General features: G+C 41.4%; 1 protein-coding gene across 24 annotated transcripts in view; it reads left to right on the forward strand.

Annotated features, from left to right (window-relative positions):
- Nucleotides 1-25,898, forward strand: part of BAZ2B (bromodomain adjacent to zinc finger domain 2B) — a 185,074-nt gene that overhangs the window by 50,234 nt on the left and 108,942 nt on the right. For 22 of the 24 annotated variants that reach the window (XR_015945800.1, XR_015945801.1, XM_088676890.1 and 19 more), the window contains exon 2: nucleotides 1,875-1,917. The exons of the other annotated variants lie outside the window; for them this stretch is intronic. The gene's annotated coding sequence lies outside the window, so the exon portion shown is untranslated. The remainder of the gene's footprint in view (nucleotides 1-1,874; nucleotides 1,918-25,898) is intronic. 24 annotated transcript variants of the gene reach the window in all.

Consider the following 25,898-nt stretch of genomic DNA (forward strand, 5'->3'; position numbering starts at 1 on the left):
CTCAGGCCTTTTCTGCTTGAAGAGAGGTGTGTGTGTGTTTGTGATTCAATTAGGAAGGAGTCTCAATGGAAACTGAAAGGAGAATAAGAAAGCCTCTGTATTAGGACTGCCAACTATTTCTTAAAACTGGCCTAATCTGCAGCCATTACCCTGGCGATAATGTTTATTTCCATGCCATAAAAAAGGATCAACTGCCAATTTGTGCAGATTAAGCTGCTCTTAAAGGCAGAAGAGCTGGCCAAACTCCCTCCCCCCTCCCCCTTGCCCGCCTCTAATCAGATGCCAATGCTACGGTGCATCTGTGGAACTCCCTTTTGGCTGCTAAATTAGGCTCTGCCAAACCCCATTCCTGTTGACTCCATCTTCATCCTACTATATTTTTACCTTTCAACTTCTAAAGGTAGGAGGAGCAAGAGCTGCTTCTGCAGTGGTGGAGGGGGCAATATTTACATTCCTTTCCCGGTTTCATGCTAGCTCTTTTTCACCGTGCCATCCACGTGTGTTGGAAATAAGAACATGTTGTCTACCTGTAATCTTGTCCACATGATCACATATGTGGGGCTTTCTCTCTGTGTGTGGAGAAGCTGCTTTCCTCCTTTCATCCACCGTACAGATGACATGACATACGAGCGGAGGCCTCTATGTGAATGCTTATTCATGCCCTGTTTCTCAAACTTAGGTCCCCAGCTATTGTTGGATTACAATTCCCATCATCACTTAGTCCTCTAATCCCATCCACAACTCTCTCACATGCACACCCGCCCACATATATCTCACATGCAGAGTGTTTCCTGAACCTCACCTCAATAACATACAGGAGTGGCTGGAGGGAAGGGACAGTGCTGCAACGTCCCTTCCAAGAACTGGGATGGTGCAGAGACAAGGTGGTGGCGAGGGGGACAGCCCTAGCTGAGGCAATCCAGCACTCCCTCCAATGCACTTGCTCAGGGGTGAGGCTGTTGCCAGGAGGCCGGGTCAGCAGCCTCTCTCCTCCCCGCTGGCCATTTCTGGAAACATCCAGTGGCCCGTTGCTTTACAGACCCCTAAATAGATAAGAAGAACTGGATCAGACCAAAGGCCTATTTAGTCCAGCATTCTGTTTCGGACAGCAGCAAACAGTATGTCCATGGGAGGCCCTGGTGTTGAGGCTGCTCATAGCAGATGCATTGCCATATGTGCAGTTCTAGAGAAGTGCACAGTGCTGTTTCCAGGTTCGAGATAGCTGTTGGGTGGTTGATCTGTGATTGTAATAGAGATTGGATGGGATTGGAGATAGCTGTTGGGCATCTCAGTGGTTCCCCTCCTTGAGTAGGCTTGCCACATCACTCTTTGTTATGCCTCTCCCTATGTGCTGAGTCTTCACAGCTGTTCAGAAGAGGAGGGCAAGGTGGGCAGAGGCTCTTTGCTTCTGTTGTTGCTAGGAGAGGGCAGGTGAATAGGCATGGGGACTCCGGTGGTTGGCAGTGGGCCCCTTCCTGGGGTATGCGCTTCTGCAGGTGCCCAGCAATGCCAACCTGTGAGACCAGCGTAGGATGAGTGTGCTTCGGAAGCACAGCTTGTCACAAATGGACTGGAATAGAAGAATGGCTGGTATGGTAGTGCTGTGCCTGGCTTTTGGGTTGTAGGTCATTGAAAGAAGTAGTTATGCTACTGTCCTTTGTGGTGTCGTTCTTTATCCTGCAATTAATTTAAATGTTTGTGTGTGTGTGTGTGTGTGTGTGATCAGGTGTTCTAGTTATTGCATATTCATTGTGCTGCAGTCATCTTCTGATTGTTTATGGAATTCCTACGTATTACATTAGATGTGTTTATCCAACATTGCTTCACATCCGTTAGTAATTCATTGGAACATTACCTCTTCTCTTGTTTTTCAGCTTGCAAAACAGTGATGCCACAGAACTGACCACATTGATCACAGTAAGTAATTCCTCAGTTACTGACATGATGGTAATTTTTTTTTTAAAGAAGTGTGAATCATGTGGTGAAGTATAAACGGAAGTGTGAACGGAAAAAAAAGACATTGGGTTCAATCCAGAAATCAGTGCAACTTAAATATATCATTTGGGGTTTTATGTCCCAATTAGTTTCAATCAGATTTGGGGCTCATGCAGAATTCCACTTGTCCTGCCATTTCCCCCCAGGGAAAACCCAATCTTTATTGCTGAATTGGAGCAAACACCAACCGGGTTTTCTGCAGATGGGTAAAAAGCTGTCTTTCCCCAGGGAAAGCAGTGTGGCAAACAAAAAACCACTCCGTCCCATGCTTTCTAGGTGCAGGACAAGTGTGGATGATCCTTTAAGCACGCCTAACTGAATAATATGGCACCTCCTAGTGCTTTGTACCAGTGTAGTGGCAGTCTCACTCATAGTACCGGTAGGTGATGCAATATGTTGTGTTGTACAAATGTTACATGTGTGGGGTGACTGCTTAACATATAACCAAAAAATAAGAAATGCATCGCTCCAGAAAAATGAGGTTTGCATAAAATGTACATGTGCTCATTTATATATTAAATAAGTGGACCAAGAAACAGAATCTCCCAATCCCTAATTATCAGTACTGTCAGAAATATCAGGTTTTAATACTGTGTACCTGGTGCTGGCTGGTGAATGAGGGGGACCTGCCTCCTAGAGCATCAGCGTCATAAGTAGGAAATAATTAAAAAATGGCAACGAAGCACTGAGACTTGTTCTTCTTGACAGATCATTCATCCTTGCAGGATTGCAGTAATAACGTCCACATCGTAGTACCTATCCCCTTGTTTTACTCTTAGTATTGTCACACATGGAAATGGTGGCCTCATTTCTAAGTGAAATTATACACTGGTTGCTATTTGATATCATTATTATGGTTCATTTGCTGCATTTGCTGCTGACAAAATTCAGTTTCCAGCTATTGGTACAAATTAACAAGGTGCTTTTTCATTTTCATTTGGAAGTTGCATTTAGCTGAAAGAAAACTGGTGGTGGTGGTGGGGAGGAATGTTATGATCTGATGGTTTCTGTCACATTTAAGTGCAAGATCAGGGGCCTGCCTTTACAATCCTAATGTGTAGAAGCAAGTCTCGTTGAAATGAATGGAACTTAATTTCTAATAATGACTGTGACCCCAAGATCTGCATGGTAGAGGCATCCACGTGTGGCTTGGGTCTTTCCTTTTAAATTTGTATCCTGTTAAATCATGAATCATGTGCTTAATGTAATCTATGGTTTGTTGGTTCCCTCTAGTGCTCATGGTAGGATCTCACTCTGTACGTTGGTTCCTTCTAGTGCTCATGGTAGGATCTCACTCTATCACGATACATTGGGATATAAGGCTGTAAACTAAGGTCAGAACTGAACATTACCTAAATAAATAAATAAAAACAGCCTCTGCCCCTCTTCCTTGATAACATGACCTTATTTTGTGTCCTGATACCATATGAAACTGGATTTTTTTTGCTCCAGTCTGCATCACTTACGCTGAACCTTATTTGCCATTTTGCTGACCATTTACTCAGTTTATTGAGATGCTTTTGGAACACTTTGTAAGATATGCAGGTTGCGCCCTGAATAATTTGGTGTCTCCCACGACCTTGGCTTCTTCACTGCGCCTTCCGGCCCCCATATTATTGATGAATGTTAATGCTGTACCTAACACACTTCCGACTTGGGGTCTCAGTGTGCAAAGTTTGAAGCTGGGGGTGTGGGGGGAGGGATGTGATACCAGGGCCAGAGCTGCTATCTGTGCCCCCTCCACACTTCATTCTCCCTGCCCCATTCTTTGAATGACTACCGGTATTTGCTATAGCCACCGGCAGCCTGTTCTCAAGGCAATTCCTGGGACAAACTACAGGCGACGTTAAATGCAGCTTTGCAGCTAAGGCTGTGTTCACACCATGGCACATAGCCTCCCCCAAGAATCCTGGAAACTATGGTTTGTTATTGGGAATTGAAGCTCTGCGAAGGGTAAAATACAGTCCCCAGGAATCCCCAGGATTCCTCCTCTGCTCTGGTATTGAGGAAGATTGCTCCTCTAGAAATAGAAATACTTTATTGTCACTGTACCACTTGTTTACAGTGAGATTAAACGAGCGAGCCCCCCTTCCTCCAGTCTCTCAGTCCTTGTTACACTCTGTGCTGTCGTACGACCAGCAACCCTGAACGTCAGCTGCAATGTTGCTGTCTTCCATTCAGCAGCCTAGTGCGGCTTGTCATGCTTCTGTATCTCCTGCCCGAGGGCAGGAGATTAAAAAGGTGCTGGCCAGAGTGTGGGTCATCCCTGAGAATGTTCCTCGCTCTTCTGAGGCAACGGTCTCCCGCGATAACATCTAGCGGACTTAGGGGACAGCCCACGATATCGTGTGCTGTCTTCACCACCCTCCATAGGGACTCTCTGTCCATGGCTGTCAAACCAGCATACCACACCGTAATACAGTATGAGAGAACACTTTCTATCATGGACTGATAGAAGGAAATCATCAGTTGCTGTCCAACCTTGTTCCTTCGCAAGACCCTAAGGAAATGAAGTCTCTGTTGGGCCTTCCTAACCACCTGGGCTGTATTGACCTTCTAAGTTAGGTCTTCACTAAGATGGATTCCCAGGTATTTAAAGGAAGAGACTCTCTCCACACACACACACACACACACACACACACACACACACACACACACACGATATACAATGGGACTAGCTCCCCTCTCTTCCTCCTTTGTCTTGCCAATGTTTAGGTGCAGATTGTTCTCTGGGCACCATGTGGATACCTTTTGAACCTATCCCCTGTACACAGATTCGTCTCCGCCTGTAATTGAACCTATGATGGTGGTGTCATCAGCAAACTTAATAATTGCAGTAGATGGGTCAGATGAAATGCAATCATATGTATACAATGAATACAGGTATGGGCTTAGCACACATCCCTGTGGAGTGCCAGTGCTGAGCTTCAGGGAGGTAGACGCAACAGGTCCAATCCTCACTCTTTGTGAGGATTGGACCTGTTACATCTCTCAGAAAGTCTTTAACCCAATTCTATATTTTTAATCCAATATCTATAGCTGATATTTGGATCCTACGAACAATTCCTCCCCCCTCACTCCTCAGCAAATACTAGTTTCAGAAGAGGGATTTTCCTCAAGACTGGAGCAGGGGAGAAAGGGGTCAGAGCATACTCCCATGATGGATGTATTTATCAATCACGCTCTTGGAAAATAGAAAATTTTGTCTCTTAGTGGGTCTGTGCATGTTGGCTGTGTAGGTGGCACCTTCAAAGAGATCTGTTATCTTTTCATTATTTTTGATTGTCAGAAACAGGGTTGCCTCCAAGACAGAGTATGGAATGGTTAAAAGGGAGGCTGTTATTTGTCTTTTGCTGTCTTAAGATAAAAGGTGGGCATTTATTCTTTGTTGCTGTGTTTAACTGTGTCTCACTCAGGCAACATTGTGCTGGGTAACATTTAGCTTCCCTTATTCGGCGCAAGCTGAATATTTTACGATACTCTGCAATCTTGTATTTCAGTAGCGACCTTCATGCCTGCATCCCAGGGGTGCTTTACAATCAGTAAAGTTAAAATTAGATCTGGTAGCACAGGAGGAAAAAAAATTTGCTAAAACAATCATTTTAGAAATGCTGACTAAAAGAAATAATTTTTAAGGTTAGATTCGAAAGGCCCACAAGTTGGAAATGCTTTCTGCTTGTAACTGACAGCATGTTCCACAGCCAAACGTGAAGCTATTAAAAACCTCTCCATGCAACCTTACAAATAAATATTTAGGAATGGAAAGGGGACTGGTATCTGCTGATTTCGGAGAACAGCCAGATTCGTACGGAGAGAGCAAATCTATTAAATAGGTTGGGGGGGGGGAGTGATTTAAAGGTCAAAAGAACAATTTTGTAGTGAATACATTGCTTAGTAGGGTGCCCGTGATGTGACAGCAAAACAGGAGGAAGATAAGATAACCTGCAACATGTAAGGTGGAAGCAACCACAGAAACTGCAGAACCAGGAAAGCAGAAGGATGGGGGTTTGTTATAATGAACCCATGAAAATGAGGAAGAGAACACCTAACTTTAGAAAAGAACAGCTACCATTTACTTAAGATGGTGGGCACTGTATTGAAGTTTTAAGGTGGCAATCCTAGGCACACGTCCTTGAGAGTAAGACCCATTGAACTCTATGGGACTCTATGGGCCTTATTACCAAATAGACATATTTAGGATAGGGTCTATAACAGTACAGGGCAATGTATGTTAATATTTTTGTTGAATAGTTCATCTCAAGTCCTCCTAGACAAATGGAAATTACATTTTTAAAGTAAGTGTGAGGTGTGCACATGATTGGTAGTTTTTTGCCGCATTACTGTGTAAGATCTCCTGATAAGCTCTATTTATTTGTTTTCTATCTTCCCACCCACCCATGCAATTAAAAGGCTCTTGGCCCTACCGCCCCTTGACTTTTCTGCCCTGCACCAATGTGTTGGTGGCTGAATGTCTACACTAGATACTATGGGCGATTAAAGAAAATCCAAAGTTCTAAAACATGTGGCGAGTCTAGTCAAGTAGAGCTGTTCCCTGCTGCGGACATTCTGACCACAACAAATGGGGAGGAATGGCTGTTAGGGACACACAGGAGGCAGAGAGGACAATGGGTTAATTCCTGCACCAGTATTTTGGTGCAAGAGAACGAGTGAATAGACGTATAATTCTGAGAATTGAGGGACTGCAAAGGAGAATCGCCTACAGCAGGCTTGCATAATTTATAACACACTGGCCTGAAATCAGGGCCTCAATAAACCTGTTATTTATTTCTTGCTTGGGACAGCAAAACAGGAGGTACATGACCGAGGTGGTGTGTGGCTTGGTGGAACACAAGTTGGGCAGGTCTGAACTGCAGTATCCCAAGACTAGTGCCAGGCATAGGTTATAGCAGACTTTGTTTAGGTGCTGTTGACACATAGTTTATATCTCCTTGAAGCTTCCCTTACACCTGCATGAGTGTTTTAGCTAAGCACAGGTTGTTGGAGAGCCAGTGTGGTGTAGTGGTTAAGAGCGGTGGACTCCTAGTAGTAGTAGTAGTAGTAGTAATAATAATAATAATAATTTATTATTTATACCCCGCCCATCTGGCTGGGTTTCCCCAGCCACCCTGGGTGGATTCCAACAGAATATTAAAATACAGTAATCTATTAAACATTAAAAACTTCCCTAAACAGGGCTGCCTTCAGATGTCTTCTAAAAGTCTGGTAGTTGTTTTTCTCTTTGGCATCTGATGGGAGGGCGTTCCACTGGGCGGGTGCTACTACCGAGAAGGCCCTCTGCCTGGTTCCCTGTAACTTGGCTTCTCGCAACGAGGGAACTGCCAGAAGGCCCTCGGCGCTGGACCTCAGTGTCCGGGCAGAACGATGGGGGTGGAGAAGCTCCTTCAGGTATACTGGACTGAGGCCGTTTAGGGCTTTAAAAGTCAGCCTCAACACTTTGAATTGTGCTCGGAAATGTACTGGGAGCCAATGTAGGTCTTTCAAGACCAGTGTTATGTGGTCTCGGCGGCTGCTCCCAGTCACCAGTCTAGCTGCCGCATTCTGGATTAATTGTAGTTTCCGGGTCACCTTCAAAGGTAGCCCCACTTAGAGTGCATTGCAGTAGTCCAGGCAGGAGATAACCAGAGCATGCACCACTCTGGTGAAACAGTCTGCAGGTAGGTAGGGTCTCAGCCTGCATACCAGATAGAGCTGATAGACAGCTGCCCTGGACACAGATTTGACCTGCGCCTCCATGGACAGCTGTGAGTCCAAAATGACTCCCAGGCTGCACACCTGGTCCTTTAGGGGCACAGTTACCCCATTCAGGACCAGGGAGTCCTCCACACCTGCCTGCCTCCTGCCCCCCACAAACAGTACTTCTGTCTTGTCAGGATTCAACCTCAATCTGTTAGCCGCCATCCATTCTCCAACCGGGTTCGCATCCCTGCTCCTCCACATGCAGCTGCTGGGTGACCTTGGGCTAGTCATACTTCTCTGAAGTCTCTCAGCCTCACAGAGTTGTTTGTTGTGGGGGAGGAAGGGAAAGGAGATGGTTAGCCGCTTTGAGACTCCTTAGGGTAGTGATAAAGCGGGGTATCAAATCCAAATTCTTATTCTTATTCTTCCTCTTGGATTGTTGGGACCAACAGGGTTACCTGTTGTTCTGGCCCAACTGCAGTACAGACAGGCAGAGCCTAATAGCGGGTTCAGAATAGCCACAGTGTGGTTTCAGGAATGTCCTTATGGATCCTACTGTTGTCAAACAGACAGGCTACATCCTGAATATGTGAGCAGATGGAGAGCCAGTTAATACACTTAATGAGTCCTACCATTTATTCTTATGTCCAACCTGTGTTGTTTCCAGGTCAGCCAGATCTTGTCACCTTCTTCTAAAAACTTCTTTATGAGCATGTTGTGTATAATTAACAGGCCATGAGAACAAATTCGGTTACTCAAGTCTGACCCTCCCATGTTACTAGTAGTCCATAGGACACACAAGGGCTGACCTCTCTGTCATTTCACTCTCCCCAATCTTTCTTCTGCCCTATGTGGAACGCAAAGATTTTTCCTTAGATGGATGGGTGGCACATAGCATTAATCTACCCTGCCCAGTGTAACGTCGGATCAGAAGAAGGAACTATTTCATAGAATCTTAAAAGACACATCTTCATTATTCAGGATGGAATTCAGTGTAGCCCCAAGAAAATTGTTGTGCTTGCCTGACAGCACAATTTCCCCTCTCCTCCCCTTGTGTGCTGTTCTGGGGTTTTTCCTGATCCTCCTGCGGGGGAAGACTGTGGATTAAGCTAGGTTGCGCTGGGTTAGTTGAACACAGCCCTGAATATTCCTCACTTGCTAGTAATATGTCTCTTATTTTTAAAATACACAATATAAAAAATCCGTCCAGCACAAATCCATCTCTCCTCCCTTCTTAATTCCTCCTTTAATACTTTGAAAGTCAATGTGTATTTTCTAAAACGATATCTCAGTCTTAAATTTTAATTATTATAGGGCGATCTTGACTCAGTGTAGGTCTTTTTGAATTGTTCTTACTAGTCGGTAGGGAGTCTGCCCCAAATAATGGCCTCTCTTTCCTCTCTTAAGGGTGATGATTCATGTCATTCTGGTTATAGTGTGTTCTCAGACCCAGCATGAAACCACAAATTTTGCTTTAATATCCTGAAATATTATGGAAACACTGTTACTTGTTTCCCACAGACGGTTCAGAAAGAAAACTGAAAATCCACCACTTTCTATTTGCACAGCACCTGCAGATTTAATTAAACCTTTGCTTCTATATAATAACAATAATTATAACTGAGAAACCTGAAAGAATAAGATCTCTGCACACTGTTTTAAGTGTTTGCAATAAGTAAAACTGTTTAAAATGGAAGGCAAGAAGTAATTACACATCTCAATATTATTTTTTAAAAGAATGTAGTTTTGCAAAACATACATGTAGATTAAAAAGAGACAAATATTAAGGTTGAAGTACTGCAAATGAATATGGAGCTGCTTGGTGTTTGTAATTCAGAGACTCATTTGCTGACAAATCAGCAGTAAAGATTAAGCAAAATCTGCATTGTGTGACTGAGGAATACAGATTAGCTCAAAGGAGAAAATTGGCAATGGAGAATGAAACTATTTTTGCATAGTATAGCCATTAAAATATCAAATCTCTTCCTCCTTCCTTGCACCAAAACTTTGAAGTGCAAAAACTGAGAATTCATATATTACATGGGTACTTCATCTGAGGTGCTTTATGCAAAACACCAGATGACAAACAAGGTTTCAACATAAACTGTTTGATTATGCTATTATGTTTCCCATTAGCCAGCTACGTGAGAGTGAAAGAAAGAAGAAAAAATAAATATTTGAGAAACATTTGCTCCTGTTAATTAGATACTGAGACAAAAAAGGGAGAGCCAAACTTTGCCAAATAGATCACAGAGCAATCCAAACTCTTGGTGTAGGGGGTTGGAATATATGGAGGTGTGTCCTTCCACTTAGCTCTCCTGTCTGGGCAGAAATGACACAAGAGCACCAAACTTCTCCTTTCTGCTGAGCAGGGGTGTGTGTGTGTGTGTTAGACATCTTTGGAGGGCTGTCCACCACAGTAACCACTGGACGGCTCCAAGTCCGTTCAGAGTCTGCTGGATTCCAAGCTGGTTTCACTGCTGTCGTGCAACGACATCATTCCTGATTCCTGCGCCAGCCTAGAACTGGTGGGGGAGTCGGGTCAACATATGTCTTGATTGTCTTGCCCTCCTCCCAGCCTTCTGCTGCTGCCATGAGAGCAAAGCTGCAGATTCAGTGATGGACCTGCCACTCTACAGTGATCCACCAATAGTATTGGCATGGGGGTTGGGCTTTGCCTTTGCTCTCTTTTAAAGACCATGTCGGTGTGTGTGTGTGTGTGTTTAGATATATACATTATTCTATATGAGTAAAATACAAATATTTCAAAAATGAAATAAAATATTAAGTCTAGGTAACACATACTTTGAACAGGCCTGTAGTCGATGAAGCCCCTGGGGTCTATAAATGGGCTTCTGTGGGTCTATGAACTAGGCATAAATTGTATGCAGAATTTTATGTGAATGTGTTTATGTGCATTTTCATGATGAGAGGACCCATAGCTTTAGCCAGATTTTCTTTTCTTTTCTTTTCTTTTCTTTTCTTTTCTTTTCTTTTCTTTTCTTTTCTTTTCTTTTCTTTTCTCTGTAGCCAGGCATAGCAGTGTTATACAACCCACATATACAAAACTGAATATACAAAACCGAATATACAAAAGCTTCTTCCTTTTCTTGCAATAGACGAGTGAAGCACAATTTTCATTTTGTGTCAACACAAAAGGCTGGCAGTGCAGTCCTGGAAGTAAGGCCCAATGAACTCAGTGGGACTTACTCCTGAGTGGACATGCAGAGGATAGCACGGTTTGAGATTATTAACCCAGTAAATTCAAATTTTCCTCCCTATATCTGCTGAGGCTTGTGTCTGTTCATGTCTTGCTTGATTCCTCTTTAGGCGTGGAGTTTCAGCAACTTTATTTGCAAACAGAAAAACAGAATGTATTTCTTGAAGAACTGAAACAGTGATTGTTTCATCCTAAAATACAGCAGTCACCAACACAGTTGCTGCCTGTACAAATTAACATTTAAAACTGCATTCCCTATATTTATTTAGCATATTTATTGCATAAGCAAGCTATACAAACTTTATTTGTAAACAACAATTTGTTTGGAAGGTTTTGGCATTTCCTAAGCAATAGTAGCTAAAAGGAATTCTCAAGGTTATATTCAAACATATTACTGCTGTTTAACTAATAAAATCAGTTTGTCTTAATAATAAAAGGATGCGACTGAAAATTCCGCTTACATCTGAATCATTCTCATTGCCATCTGTACAGTAAAGCTTTATAAACTACTTATTCCACCCAACAGATGCTGATCATTGGATGACAATAAGCAACGGAAAACTGTTCTTTAAACCCTTTTAGGAAATAGGCACAATACGCTTTATCCTTCTCTACTCGGAAGTAAGTACCACTGAGTTCGAAGAGACCCACACATAGCTGAGACTTGGAGTAGGTCCCATTAAATTTAAAGTGGCTTACTTTTGAGTAGATATATATATATACAGGGTTAAGCTTTTGCTGCCAAATAAGTGTGTATAGGATTGCTGCCTTACAGAACAATCTATACAGATTTGATCTGAAATAAGTCACATTGAGTTCAAAGGGGCTTACTTCCAGGTAAATAGCAACTTGACTGTAGCCTATATACTCTTGTGGATTTATCATCATCATCATCATAACAACAACCATTGTTATTCTAAAATACTTGCCCAAACATCAGAAATACAATGTATATAATTTACTATAAAAGGCACATATGCCTACTGTCATTTTAATAGACATTTACATGATAATCCAAAACACATTTAGATTGAAGCTTTATGCTTCGGTTTTCTGAGCCCAGTATACCGTATGTGCATGTTCCACTCACATAAAGAGGACACACATTTGTATACACATTGGGTATTTGCATACACAACTGTGCATTCTTTTTGGCTTGTGGGGCAGAGGCTCAAAAATAAATCAGAGGTCTCACCAAAGTAATAAGACATCTGATAGACATAATTTGAACAGGTGAAAGTTTCCCCATAATTATATTTTCATACTAGAAAAGGTATAACCTGTTAATAATCTGTGTGCCATACAGGCTACTAAAGATAGAAAAGCCCTGTTCTCACCCAGTGCCAACTCCAAACTGGTGAAAGAACTCGAGTTTTGTGAGTTGCAAATCAGTTATGTTCCTATAGGTCTTTTGTCATTTGGTCTTGGGCTGGTAATACATGCATTTAGTGCAAGATCAGGTATGGTATTTCAGATGGGGAAGTGGTGTTCAAAAGAGATTTAAGATTTAAAGCAGCCAAGGTGCAGATGCACATGCTTGGATCAATTCTAGGTAAAAAGAAAAGAAAAGCAAGAAGTGTATTCTAAGAACATTTGTTGTGGTTATTTATTATTTATACTTCATAAAGACTACACTTTTGGAGTTTTTGAGCAAAACAGATTGAAGCCTTTGACATGACTATGCCTATATAAGTGGTGATAGCACCAGCACCAACCTACTCCTAAGAATCTCCCTATTTCCCCCATGGGTGTAAAAGCAACTACCCCCCTCATTCCCCACGTTGCTGCTACAATCAACAGGTCCCCCAAACAGACCCATGCAGAGGAGGAGAGCCAGCCAGGTATACTTGCCCCTGGGCCTCTGAGGGCTAACCCAACTTGGGGGGGGGGGCTGCTGCCAGGGACTGGCTGCTTTTTTTTTTGAGTTTATAAATTTGTTCTAACGAGACTCTCGTCCCAAACCTCAAACAAACCTGCCTCCAACTGCATTTCTCCCAAAGTACCCCGGCACCAAGAGACTGGATAACAAGAGTGGAGGTGCCTTACAATGTGCTCTCCTCCCCTACTCCCCACCCCCAACAACCAGCGGCGGAGCTTCATGCTCCACCACCAGGGGTGGAGAGCAGGCGCGCTGCCCCCAGTGATGTGGCGTGTGTTTTGGGGGCGGGCAGCGGCGATGTCACCCCTGGGATCGCGTCGCTCGGGGCGCACTGCCCCCACCGCCCCTATCTTCCTATGCCCCTGCCAACAACACTAGTTTGCAGGGCTAAAATAACCCATGCTTTCTCAACCACAATACTCTTGTCTTTCAGCATGGATATTCTAATGGCATATTTTATTTGTATTTGAATTGGCAGCTCAGCTTTTCGTTGTTTACATTTTTGTCATGAAATTAAACCTGAGTTAGGAAGGACATGGATTGTCTTTGCCACTACTTTTTGCAGTAGAATGAACACACTACTGCCCAGTCACAGCTACACTGAAATTCTGGATTTCTCGGTTATTTTCTCCGTGCAATGGGCAAATTTCAACCACTAAAAAGCAAAGTCCCTTAAAAATGAACAGGGTAGTCCTCCATTGTCAGAATCTAGATAAAAACTGAAGTAAGACATGCACCAAGAAAGACCACAAAACAGCTTCAAAATTTCAGAATGTTTCCTCCCATCCTTCTTTATTTCTTTTAATAAACACATGTGAAAAGATATAACTGAGAAACAATCACATGCTGTTCATGGCTTCTTGTATTTTTCCTTGTGAACTGCACTTACTGATGGACACACTATTTCTCCAGTTTGCTGAACAGATCACCCAAGGATACGTGCAGTCTGTGCAGAATGTCATGGTACCTTTAAGGATTGCATACACTGGATCAGCACACAGAGCCCCTCTCCTGCTTCTTCCAAATTTTGCGCAAACATGCCCTAAATATGCCGATGGGCTCAAATAATTCCCATCCCCACTTTTTGAAGTTAGGTGACGGCTGGGAAAATGTAATAGCAGAAAATGTTCCAGTTTTAAACTTCTCCAATTTGGCAGGGAATATAAAATGGTTCGTCGGGAAGTGGCTTAAATGCCTATCAGCTGCATAAAGCATGGATGTGGAGCTTGCAGAGGGATGTGTATGTATCATCTGTTTTAGATGTGTTACAGAGGTGATGCCAAGGTGAAAGCAGACTTGCAGAATGGTTGGAAATCATTGATATTCTGACTCTGAGGCTGTAAATGGCTCTGTGGCAGATGGAGTCTTTGTCAAGGAAGAAAAATGGCAGCTCTGGAGCATCAGAGATGTTTTTGCTAGCAGCTCAACTCACAGGCTGTGACCTTCCAGTGTTCAGGAGTTATGTTCTTGCTTTAATAAATTGTCCCCTGCTTTTTATTCCTTAAAAGTAGACAAATAGTAGTCATCATAATTCAGGACAAATTGAGCTGTTTCATTATAAAAGAAGCATAAGCCTGCTTTATTACCTAAATGTTTTAAACGACAGCTTTTAAGTGTGCTTGCATTTCTAAATGAGAAGGGGGGGGGAGGGGGGAGCACTAGAAATGTGCTTTAGCTTGGTCTCGTGATTAAAATAAAAAGGCACAAAAATATTCAAACAAGATGGCAAGATCCCCCAAAGCTAGCATTGCTCCTGAATACCCATGGGATAGGAGAGAAAAGAAAAGAAAATATATAGGAGTACAAATATAAAAATGTCTATGACTAACAGAGATGGTGGAAATTGTGGTACTGTAAACACGTTCAGAACTTTTAGTCATTCTTTGGTATCCTCTCTGTGTTACACTATAATGGCTTATATTAGTCCAGATCAGAGCTAAATGACAAACCAAGAATATCAGACTAAATACTGCTAATGTTTAATCCTGTACCGTATATACAACCCCTAATGGAGTTACTGCTTTATGGTAGTTGCCATAATTGATTCAGGAAGGCACTTAGGAATTATTTTATGTGTACAAAAGATGATGCCTTCTTCATCTGGAAAATATGAATGCAGACTATCTTGTGATTGTTTTCAGAAAGGGTCTAATTTGGTTTTGTGAACAACTGAACACAAAGATTTTCTAAAGATTTTTCTAAACAAATTAAAAAATGAGTTTGCCTGAAGGACTACTCTTTGCTTCAAAACACCTGCTCCCGAGTTGTCCCATTCATTTAAAGGGAAGTAGTTTCAGCATTGTATCTTAACATCTTCAAATTATGTTGAGCTCACTTCATAGCACTGAACTATGATCCATAATTCAGATTTTAACCTGTAGCTTTGTGAAAGATTGATGTGTTATACAGAAACGTGAATAATTCCTCAAACATTTGTGTAAATCGGGTTCATGTAATTTTTAAGTATTCTCTAACTAGATAATTTAGAATCTTCTTCTCTTCAGATAATAATCTTTTAAACTGATATCACTCTTGTATAATCTAAGGGTCCATCTGCTTACTTTAATCTGTGGTGGAAGTATTGGTGCCAATGGGAGCTGCATTTGGCCCTAACGTCATGTAAAAGATGTTCAATTGGATGGTTGACCTATATTGCAGAGCAATAAATAATTGTTAAAATTAAAATTGCAAGCCCTTCATAACTATAAGCCTCCTGGGCTACACTTTATCCCACTTGACAATTGTTAGAATTATAGAAAGCAATCACAGTTCATCACTAAGGAAAGTGACCCCATCCTTTCCAGGGTCAAGGTTGTTGCATTAAAAATCTGTTCTCTTTCAAACTCTTGAGGTTGTAGTTTTTGCTCCAGAATGTGAGCCCATTCGATTTAACTGTATCTGTGTACCATTCCTTTGTAAATGTAGTTTGAACCAGTTTCTTTGGGGGAGAAAAATAGAAGCCTGGAAATTATTTGGAAATGGTGACTCAGATTACTCATTTATGTCGCCTTCTTCTTCTTCTTCTTCTTCTTCTTCTTCTTCTTCTTCTTCTTCTTCTTCTTCTTCTTCTTCTTCTTCTTCTTCTTCTTCTTCTTCCTAAAATGTGTTGCATTTCAATGAGCATTAGGAGGGCCTGCCTCTACAATAGATGTTTGGAAGCCTCTTATCAGCTGTCATTGAACTTCAAGCTTGAGAGTGAAGGGCAAAGTTTTTTTAAAAAAATATTGACAGAAATGAAACTGACATTAAAAATCCTTGAACTCCCTCAGCCCTTTGTGACTCTGGCAAGAACTCTGGACCCTTAAGGAATGCAAGATTGACTTCCGAGTGCATGAAGTGTGAGGAAGCACAGTTGCATTAAAGGAATTTGATGCGAGTGCTTCTTTGAGGTGTGCTCATATTGCAGTCTGCTGACCTGTGGAAGCTGAGAAAGCTTCAGCAATTTGTGCTTCCTCAGACTGTGCATACTGTTCCAACCCCCCCCCCCAATTCACACCTTCCTGGTGTTGCGCTACCATGTGCATTGACTTGAAGATAAAAATCACTGAGTACTCAGCAAAGAATGGCAATCTGAATCCTCCCTTGTAATAAAAAAGAATGGTAAGTATGTGTAAAAAAAAATCACTTCTGTAGGTAATATTTGCATATTCCCCACCCCTCCTCAGACTTCCATTCCACCTTTCACAGGCCCAACTCTCTGAAGTTGATCTGATGGTATTGTTGGGGCCTTCCCTCCTCTGCTGGGTCAAGAGCCCTTCTGTGAGTGGGATGGATTCCACCAAACGTTTTTTCAACAAAACAAAACTTTGAACAACCAATATGCTATTTAACTGACTGCTTTTGAATTTCCCCTCAAATTCCTCCTGCCTTCCAAGACTGAAGAAAGGCGGAGTTTAAAGGTTAACATGCAGGTTTATGGGAGGGTGCTGTTCAAGAAAACAAACACACAGGTTCACAGAACTAGTTTAATCTGTAATATAGGAAATATCAGGCTTGTAACTTAATTCGTAAAAATTGCTGCACAAGCAAGCGTACAATTGGTTAGGATGCGCAGCTGGAAGCAACTTTTGCACCCCATTGTATGTGACTATCATGTTATGCTAATGCCACAGTACAAGTGTTCAGGAATAGGATGCCAGGATGCAAACAATGTGGAGTCAATAGTGATATCCATTGGTTGTACTAGATCCTAGGGTGTGGTCTGAGGGCCCCACTTTGCTCAAGCAAAGCAGGCTCGGGACTGGTTGGTGGCTGGGTGGGTTACCACCTGGGAACTACATGTACTGTGCCTTGGTTTCCATAATGGAAGAAAGATGGGATAGAAATGTCAGAAAATAAATAACAGTTACAATGAATTGTACCTTGTAAACAATGATAAGGTTTAGATGGATGATCCCATGTTTTATCACTAGCATGGTGGCTTTTAAAATGTGGAAGTGCCTTAAAGTGTGAATTGGGATTACAGTCACACCTCCGGTTAAGTACGCTTCAGTATGCGGGTTAAGCACGCATGCGCAGAAGTGCTCTATCAGTGCTTCGCGCACGCGCACTATCGCTGCTCAGGTTAGGTACTTTTCGGGGTGCGAATGGCAGCCCGGAACCAATTAAGTACTTAACCCGAGGTACCACTGTAAATGTTAATTTTTTTATCTACAATACTGTCTTATTTATTTTATAGTACAGTACATTGATTATTGCCTTCATTTTATGGATAAATGGTCTCGTTAGACAGTGAAATTCGGGTTAAATTGCTGAATGGATTAATCCACTTTCCATTACTTTCAATTGGAAAGTTCACTTCAGGTTAAGTACGCTTCAGGTTAAGTACGGACTTCCGGAACCAATTAAGTACTTAACCTGAGGTACCACAGTAGTGAAAAAATGAAGGCAGCCAACACCTGAGACATTTTAGTTCCCAGCTACAGTTTACCAACCAGTGCTCCTCCGTGAATTTCAGTGTTTGTGCTGGCTCCTACACAAGCTGTGTCAGTATGAATTAGGGCCCTACAGCAGCAGCAATGAGTTACTCCCTTAGTTAGCCATACAGCTATCTCTGAAATTATTGGTGCCATGAATTAGGATTAATTACATCAACAGAAGGATGTACCGATAATTTCCTTAGGTGTGCAGGTTAATTAAACCCAGTTTATGCACTCTAGCAATATATTTCAGTAAAACTAAAACATGCATTGTTGTGCATTTGAAATGAATCACTTCTTAAAGAGCTGCTGTTTTCACATCTGCACAAGAATGTTGCTTATCAATAATTTAAGCAAATAATTTTAAAACAACGTTTTTGAACTCTTTAATTTTTCAGATACACAGCTACATATACACCCAGCAGAAAGGCTGTATACTGCATGCATTATGGGATCTTTAGGATTATTTTACTAACATTGAATAAGATGGTTATAGTCTTGTGTATCAGTGAATTAAAATGTAATTGCATGTTATGGTTCCTCACTATAGCCATTTGTAATTTTTAGGGAACACAAAAGGCTGATTCAAACTAGTATAGAAAGATGCTTTTTTTTAATTATTAAGAGTTAATGTTTGTACATCTACACAGTCTAAATGGCAGTTTTGATGAGAAATACTCCCAACAGTTTTCCAGAGAAATAAACCTCCTTTGTCTCCTTAGCACCCATTGATTTTTCCTTCAGTTGTACATTAACAATGCTGATAGAACATATGCAGTTGGCACCTGCATTTAACAGGAGAAAAGTGTTAAAATAAAAAGCATTGCTTTATAATATTTACGCATTGTCGTACAATACTGCTATATTTGAAGCTGTGATAACTGAAGGGAGGACAAAATACTGAAACGGAGGGGGAGGAATCAGAGAAAGAACAAACGATGCAAAAAGAAAATGACACTGAGGTCTTGGTTTAATACATATGTATTGCAGGTTGATGGTTGATTTCATTAGCAAATCTCATTGTTATGCAATGTCTGTTCTTCTGCAGCAAAATGAATATTGTATTCTCACAGGCTGCCTGTCTATTTTCTGTTGATGGATAAATGAAAGGATATATATTTACTGCTTTTCACAGTCTTTTATGTATTTTACAGGAGAAAAAAACACAAAGCTTCTGAGTCAGTATTCCCCCCCTTTTCCTTCCTTAAAGCTTTTAAGAGCTGTATATTAATGAATATTTTAATACACAGTATCCAGTACAAATTAACTAGCATTACAGGGGAGATAGCGTGAATTCAGTTCTTTTTTTTATGTACTGTGGGGGCAAATTTAGGCTAGAAGCCTCCTGAAAGCTGCCAGTCTAAGCAAGCAGAGGTTTATTAATCTATATAATGGCAAATATTCCGATACGATCTTTTTCTATCATCTTTGTGTAAAGCTGATATAGAAATTTAATTTCCTTATATCTAGTAAAATAACAAAAAAAATAAATGCCCACATTTATAACTACAAATCTGAATGCTCCTTTTGGGTCTGGTAATAATGCAAACAGTGAAAGTAGGGAGTGGGAATTTTAGAAGCGTGTGTTAAATTGTTTATCCTGCCATGATTTTGAAGCGCGAAAGAAGGCAGAAAGATAGGTAGCTGGACTTGAGAAATGGTGTGGCGTATTTCTTATGGTCCCTGAGCTCCCAACTCTGAAGATTTGTGATAGGGATACAGGACAAAACCCGTTGAGGACTGGCTTGTTACCACTAGACTTATTTTCTTACATTTATATCCTGCATTTCTTCTGTAATGGAACCCAACCCCTCCACTGAGCATAGGCACCTCTAAGCCCATTGTTTAGGTGCAAATATTGCATTCTTGTACTTACAGTGATGTGGGGGTAAATCAATGCTTTTTTATTGGGTAACTAATTTTTTAAAAAATACAAAATGTCCAATTTTCTGTAGCCTGTTACAAAAAAGTCACTGATTTGTTGTGGGTGTTATTTGGCAGCTGCATTAACTTCATACAGTGGCTGAGAACGTGGGATTCCTATGCAGTGGATCACCAGTGCCACCGCAAATGTCATGCTGCCCCCAGAGATGGTCTGAGGGTATATGATGCAGCTTGCTGAAGCTAAGCAGGTCTGAATCTGGTCACTGCATGAATAGGAGACTTCCTGGAAGCATCATGTACTCTGCCTTGAATTACATCATGAAAGGAAAACAGGATATAAATGTACTAAAGCAGTAGCAGAAACAACAACACCCTAAGTAATAATATGACAGCTACCACCTGGAGTAATTTAAAGTGCCTTCCACATGGTGGCACTAAAGCTGAAAGTTGCTACTATTTTTTCAGGTTCCTTCTTCTCGATAACACATTAAAGGTCAATATAAGACGTATCAAATAATTAGCATTTAGTTAAAATTGAATTAATTGTTCCTAGCAATTAGTCATAACACAAGAGCGCAGAAGCAGAGCAATAATATTAAGCACCAACCAACTTAATAGAAGTTTCCATAGATTACAGAGGAAACAATAATTATTATTATTTACAAAAATATTTATTTATGATTTTCATTATTACAACTTCCACATTCACATTCAAATATACCTTTCAACCATTAGTACCTTCCCTTATAATAATACATTCGACGACTTCCCTTCTTCCCCTTCCCTGGTTCTTTTAATTTTCCCACCACGCCTACATATTCTTACATATGCATTTAATTCAATTTCTCCCCTTATTCTCCCATTATTTACATTGTTGAATTTATCTCAATCCTGCTAGCGTTTTCACTTGTTTACAGTTATTTTCCAAATACTCCATAAATATTCCCACTCCTCTTTATATACTTCATCTTCTTGCTTTCTTATTTTATTTGTTAGGCCTGCTAGTTCTGCATATTCTATCATTTTAAGTTGCCAATCCTTCTTTTTGGAGACCTCATTCACTTGCCATTTTGGGGCTAGCAAAATCCGAGCTGCTGTAGTTGCATACATGAATAATTCCCCCCCCCACACACACATCTGGGTACTTCTGGGTACTTCTGTCTGCACCATTCCCGAAAGGATTGCCTCTATTTCTTTGGGAATAAATCATCATAACTCAATATAGGCAACTCCCCATTTACTGTTCATGGGGGTTGCATTCTGAGGCACCGTGTGCATCAACTTGCCCCATTTTGCCACGTTCCATCCCACCCTCTTCTGGTACCGAAAACGGCAAATGTGTCAGTGGTTGTGCATGTGCTGAACACACACAAATGGGGAGTTGCCTGTATAGAAGCTTGAAACAATATTCCATGGGAGAATAAAAATACTTTTAAGTCTAGGCTGGGGTCAAGGGTCAGCCTAATCAGCACCTGCCAAGGCCTAGCACCTGATTCCATTTCTCAATGGAAAGGTGCCTAGAAGAGGCAGTAGAACACATCTCCATTATAATCTGTTTACTTTCCTGCTGGTCTAGCATCTCAGGTCAGTGGCTCAGTCTCTAGGCACCTTCCCATTGAGAAATGGGAGATCACCCCCAAGTGATGGTCCATTTCCTGGTGGGATGAGTGTTGGATGGGCGCTCACTTTAGCCTGTCAGCTCCTTGGAGTATGTAGAGTCATATTCTGCTGCCATTAACCTTGCTTCCATGAGGAGATGGATAATTGCCTCAGAGACCCCTGCGATCTGATAGGAGCCTCTAGAGCAGCCTTCCCCAACCTGGTGCCCTCCAGGTGTTTTGGGACTCCCAGCATCCGTCAGCCCTAGCCATCAGGGAGCAGTAGTCAGGGAGTCGGCCATGGGAGTTGTAGTCCCAACAACATCTGTAGGGAACGAGGTTGGGGAAAGTTGCATATCACTTTTAAAGATCCCCAGAGCGAATGCAGCAGCAACTCCCTCATGTTCCAAGATACCCGACAGAGTTACTTCTCCGTTCCCTTCAGCCCCCCCACCCTCATGTTTACCATTGCCAGGGCTTTTCTTCAGGCAGAACTTGATGGAACTCAATTCCAGCACACCTCAGCTGGGGGTCATTGCCATTATAAGAGAACATGGTGAGTTCCGGCACCTCTTTTTCTTGGAAAACATCACTGACCTTTGCCTCCTACACCTGGGAAACCTGGTGTTGGGCTAGCAGATGGGGATCAGGGAGCGTTGGTGTAGGAGAGGTGACTACAGATTGGCTTGGAAAACCAGCTAAGCTGTTTCATTAAAAAATAATAACTTGGCTCATAACTGCGCCAATCTGATGTGAGCAGGAGGAGAGGAAGAGCATGCCCACCCCTAATAATAGCAGCTATATTGCACACATACAAAAATCTATAATGTCTGCCCAGACTTGGATTACTAAGCTGTTATGCACAAGTGTCTTTAACGCCAACACAAGCATATTTTGTTGGGCTTGCAGGGACTTGATGACATATGATGCCTATGTGAGTCATTGTGGCCAAAGACGTATATTGTACTAACAACATCCTGAGTTAGTTGTGCTTATTCATCATCATAGGTCACGTCACAGGGCCAGCACAATGATAATAGAGTTTGCGGCATTGCTTTGGTGCAGCAGTCCTTGCGCCTAAGCCTACAAATTTACAGTATTTGATAGTACTGTGTCTAAGTGGGTGCATACTATGTCATGTGCACAGGTTTTGGTGTAAATGCATACAGATGTGTCTCTATAGAAGCAGCACCTCCATAGAAACTGGCTTTTCAGGTTATTTCACCTGAAAATGAGTTAGCTGTTGCTTCATCAAGCATGGGCATTACCTCCCCGCCCCGCCCACAGGGCACCTCTCAAGTGCGTTCCCCATAACCACCACCTCCTCCTTGTTTCATGCTTCTTCCTCCTTCTGGCCGGAAATTTCATTGTGATTTTTTAAATTATTATTTAGGTTTAATGATTGCATGCTTAAAAGCCCACACAATTTGTGGCAGTATCCTCTTAATATTTCAAAATAGCCATTGGTGTACACTGAATAACATGGATGCATTCTAAACACATTATGGTGGGAGACTGATGCCACTGTAGAGTCTTAACATGAGGTTCTGCTTTATGATAGGTTGCTTCGAAACTTCAGCCTCCGAAACCAGGGTGGATTTGATTTAAATCAAACTGATTTAAATCATGATTTAAATCACGATTTAAATCACTAGTCAGTAAGGCTTGATTTAAATCATAGTTTTCTACATAAAGACTAATTCATAGAATCATAGAATCAGAGTTGGAAGAGACCACAAGGGCCATCCAGTCCAACCCCCTGCCGAGCAGGAAACACCATCAAAGCATTCTTGACATATGCCTGTCAAGCCTCTGCTTAAAGACCTCCAAAGAAGGAGACTCCACCAATTCTTGCTGGTATAACTTTAATATGCAAGTAGATGAAGATTTTTAGAATAACAACTTTTCATATTAGTTTTTTATCCCCAGTTTAATAGGTTAATCATTCATATTTTGACAACTTTACTGTTGTACGTAGGAAGGAGAAAAATAATCATTACCTTAATAATAACAATTTAAATAGATTTATTCAACTGAAACAATAACATTACAGCATATGTTATTTGCTTAAACAAACATCCATGCTTGTTAACTAATTTGGCTAAACAAAAACAAAATATATATATTTTAAGAAATTTAGACTGTCAGCCCAGCCTACACATGAAAAACTTAAATACTGTCCACTCCAAACAATCAGAAAAATATTGTTTCTGTTCTATTCACTGAACTTCTTGAAACTTAGCACTGAAGGGGTTGTTTCTGTATTCATAGGTTTGTAGAACAATAGGATTAAGGTCTTTTCTCTCAACTCTGTTCATGTTATAACATTTTTGCTGTGAAGAAGAGGCATGTGATCTCTGTTGAGTCAAATTCAGTTTTGAGAACTGCTAAAGTAAACCAAGCATCTGTGATATCATCTTGTAGGCAGAGAAACTGCCCAATAATCTTACAAAAACCTCTGGAAGAGCATGACATTGTGAATGGATTAATGGAATTTATTTACCCAAAAAATTAAACATATACAACCTTATTCTACATAATTAAAAAACTAATCTTTATTTCATGATGGAATAACCTTTGGATGGTAATATATTTTCCTCAAAAAGCATTTTATTTAAAAAAAATCAATTTAAATCAAAAAAATCGATTTAAATCAAAAAAATCTGATTTAAATAAAAAAAAATCGATTTTTTTGATTTTTTTAAAAAAATCATTGATTTTTATCCACCCTGTCCAAAACTGATTGGAATGAATCATATTAACAATGAAGGATACAATTCTAATTTGCTTTGCTAGCCGAACAACATATAAGTAAATCTACTGCAGGGAAACAGGAGGGTACAGTGTGGCTTCCAGGAGAGGGTGGAGTTCTTGTGAGAATGAACTTGTCATTGTCCCTTGCATTAAAAACACTGATAGGAGGTGAATAATTTTGCAAATAATTTGGCCGCGCAGTTATGCATCACAAAGAGCACTCATTAGGTAAGAGCTCTTCACCATGGAAATAGAAACAAAGTCGGTAGTAAACATTAGTCCTGGTGTATACAGATCAGTCTAAGTCCAGTCCAGTCCATTTTAATTTTCCATGTGTTCCTTCCTAAGTCTGTCCTGCCCCATTTTTGTATTAATCTCAAAATGTGTCTTCAATCTTTACCCACCCCCCAAAAACCCTATATAAAGACATATCTTATCATTAAATATATTATTATTTATCTCAATGTATTGAGCTCTGAATATATATAATTCGTTCTGATTCATGTAATAGCCCAGAAGGTGTGATCAGTTTACTTCAAAATGTGAAAATTCTTCTCCAACCTTAATCACAGCCTTACTGTGCTAACAGAACTGGGTAGGTGTAGGAATTAGCATTGTAAGAATCTGGCAGCTGTACATCTGCAACAGTGCCTTCTTTGTGGCAGCTCCTCTCTCCGCTGTCGTTCCTCTCTCCGCTCTCGTTCCCGGAGATGTGTGGTTGAAATCCCCCCGCACCCCTGGCTTTCAATTTTTACATGTCCATTATAGATGATGATGATGATGATGATCATTATTATTATTTGTTTGCTCAGGCTTTGGGGATATGTGTTTCCTCTGGGTTCCAGCTGTGCTGATGTTTATGTCATGTGCCACCAGACTTTTTTGTACCTGTGGGCACATTTACAAACTGGATGAACTATTGTGGGCTTCACACGCACACATACAAACCACAACCAAGCACACATCCCCACAACCTGTTATATTGGCTACTGTGTATCTGAAGAAGTGTGCATGCACATGAAAGCTTATACCAATAACAAACTTAGTTGGTCTCTAAGGTGCTACTGGAAGGAATTTTTTTATTTTGTTTCGACTACGGCAGACCCTACCTGTAACTACAGTCATACCTCTGGTTCCATCCGCTTCAGGATGCGTATTTTCAAGTACGTGGTGGACCCGGAAGTGTTTACGCTCTATTGGCACTTCGCACATGCGCAGAAGCGCCGCTCCGGATACGTACTTTTAGGGGTGAGGACGGCACCCCGGAACGGATCAGGTATGTATCCAGAGGTACCACTGTATTGACTACTGTATAAGAGAAAGTTTCTTTTAAGCCTGATATCATCAGGGAGATTTCATCCATGAAAGCTTCTGTGGGTGCATGTGTGCCCATGGGCACCGCACTGGCAACCCCTGTGCCATGTCATTGCCATTAGTTCTGCAATTTTAAGTATTTTATATTTTTGTGTGTAAAACAGTCCTATGTTTGCTATATTGTGCACCACCCTGGGATGCTTCAGAAGGGCAGCTGATATATAAATATAATAAAACAGGTTGAATCCTGGAACAAGGAGCTCCAAAGAGATGCTCTGTACTCCCAAGGCATGTTTTATGAAGGAACTGATTCATAATGAGTTCCTGCACGTCTCTACCAGATATGTGCCTTGCTGTTCTTGCCCCACCTTTGGAAGTTCTTCATTTCAAATGATGACCATTTTTGTCATGAGTTCTGTGGGGATGCCGTGGAAGAGGTGGTCGGATTCCAAGGAAGAATGGGAGCACCTCAGGGAGTGAGAACTGGGTAACCCTGGAGAGGATCCTAGTGGGATGGGGGAGGTGATGGGGGCGGGAACCCCTTGATGTGGCTGAGCCCAGGGAGGGGACCAGTAGAAAGCTAAATCCAGAGGAGGAAACCAAACAGGTTGGAAGAAGAGTGTTGAGCCTTTATGACA

The sequence above is a fragment of the Zootoca vivipara genome, chromosome 1 (genome assembly GCF_965207765.1).
Source record: "Zootoca vivipara chromosome 1, rZooViv2.hap1.1, whole genome shotgun sequence".
Classification (NCBI taxonomy): Eukaryota; Metazoa; Chordata; class Lepidosauria; order Squamata; family Lacertidae; genus Zootoca; species Zootoca vivipara.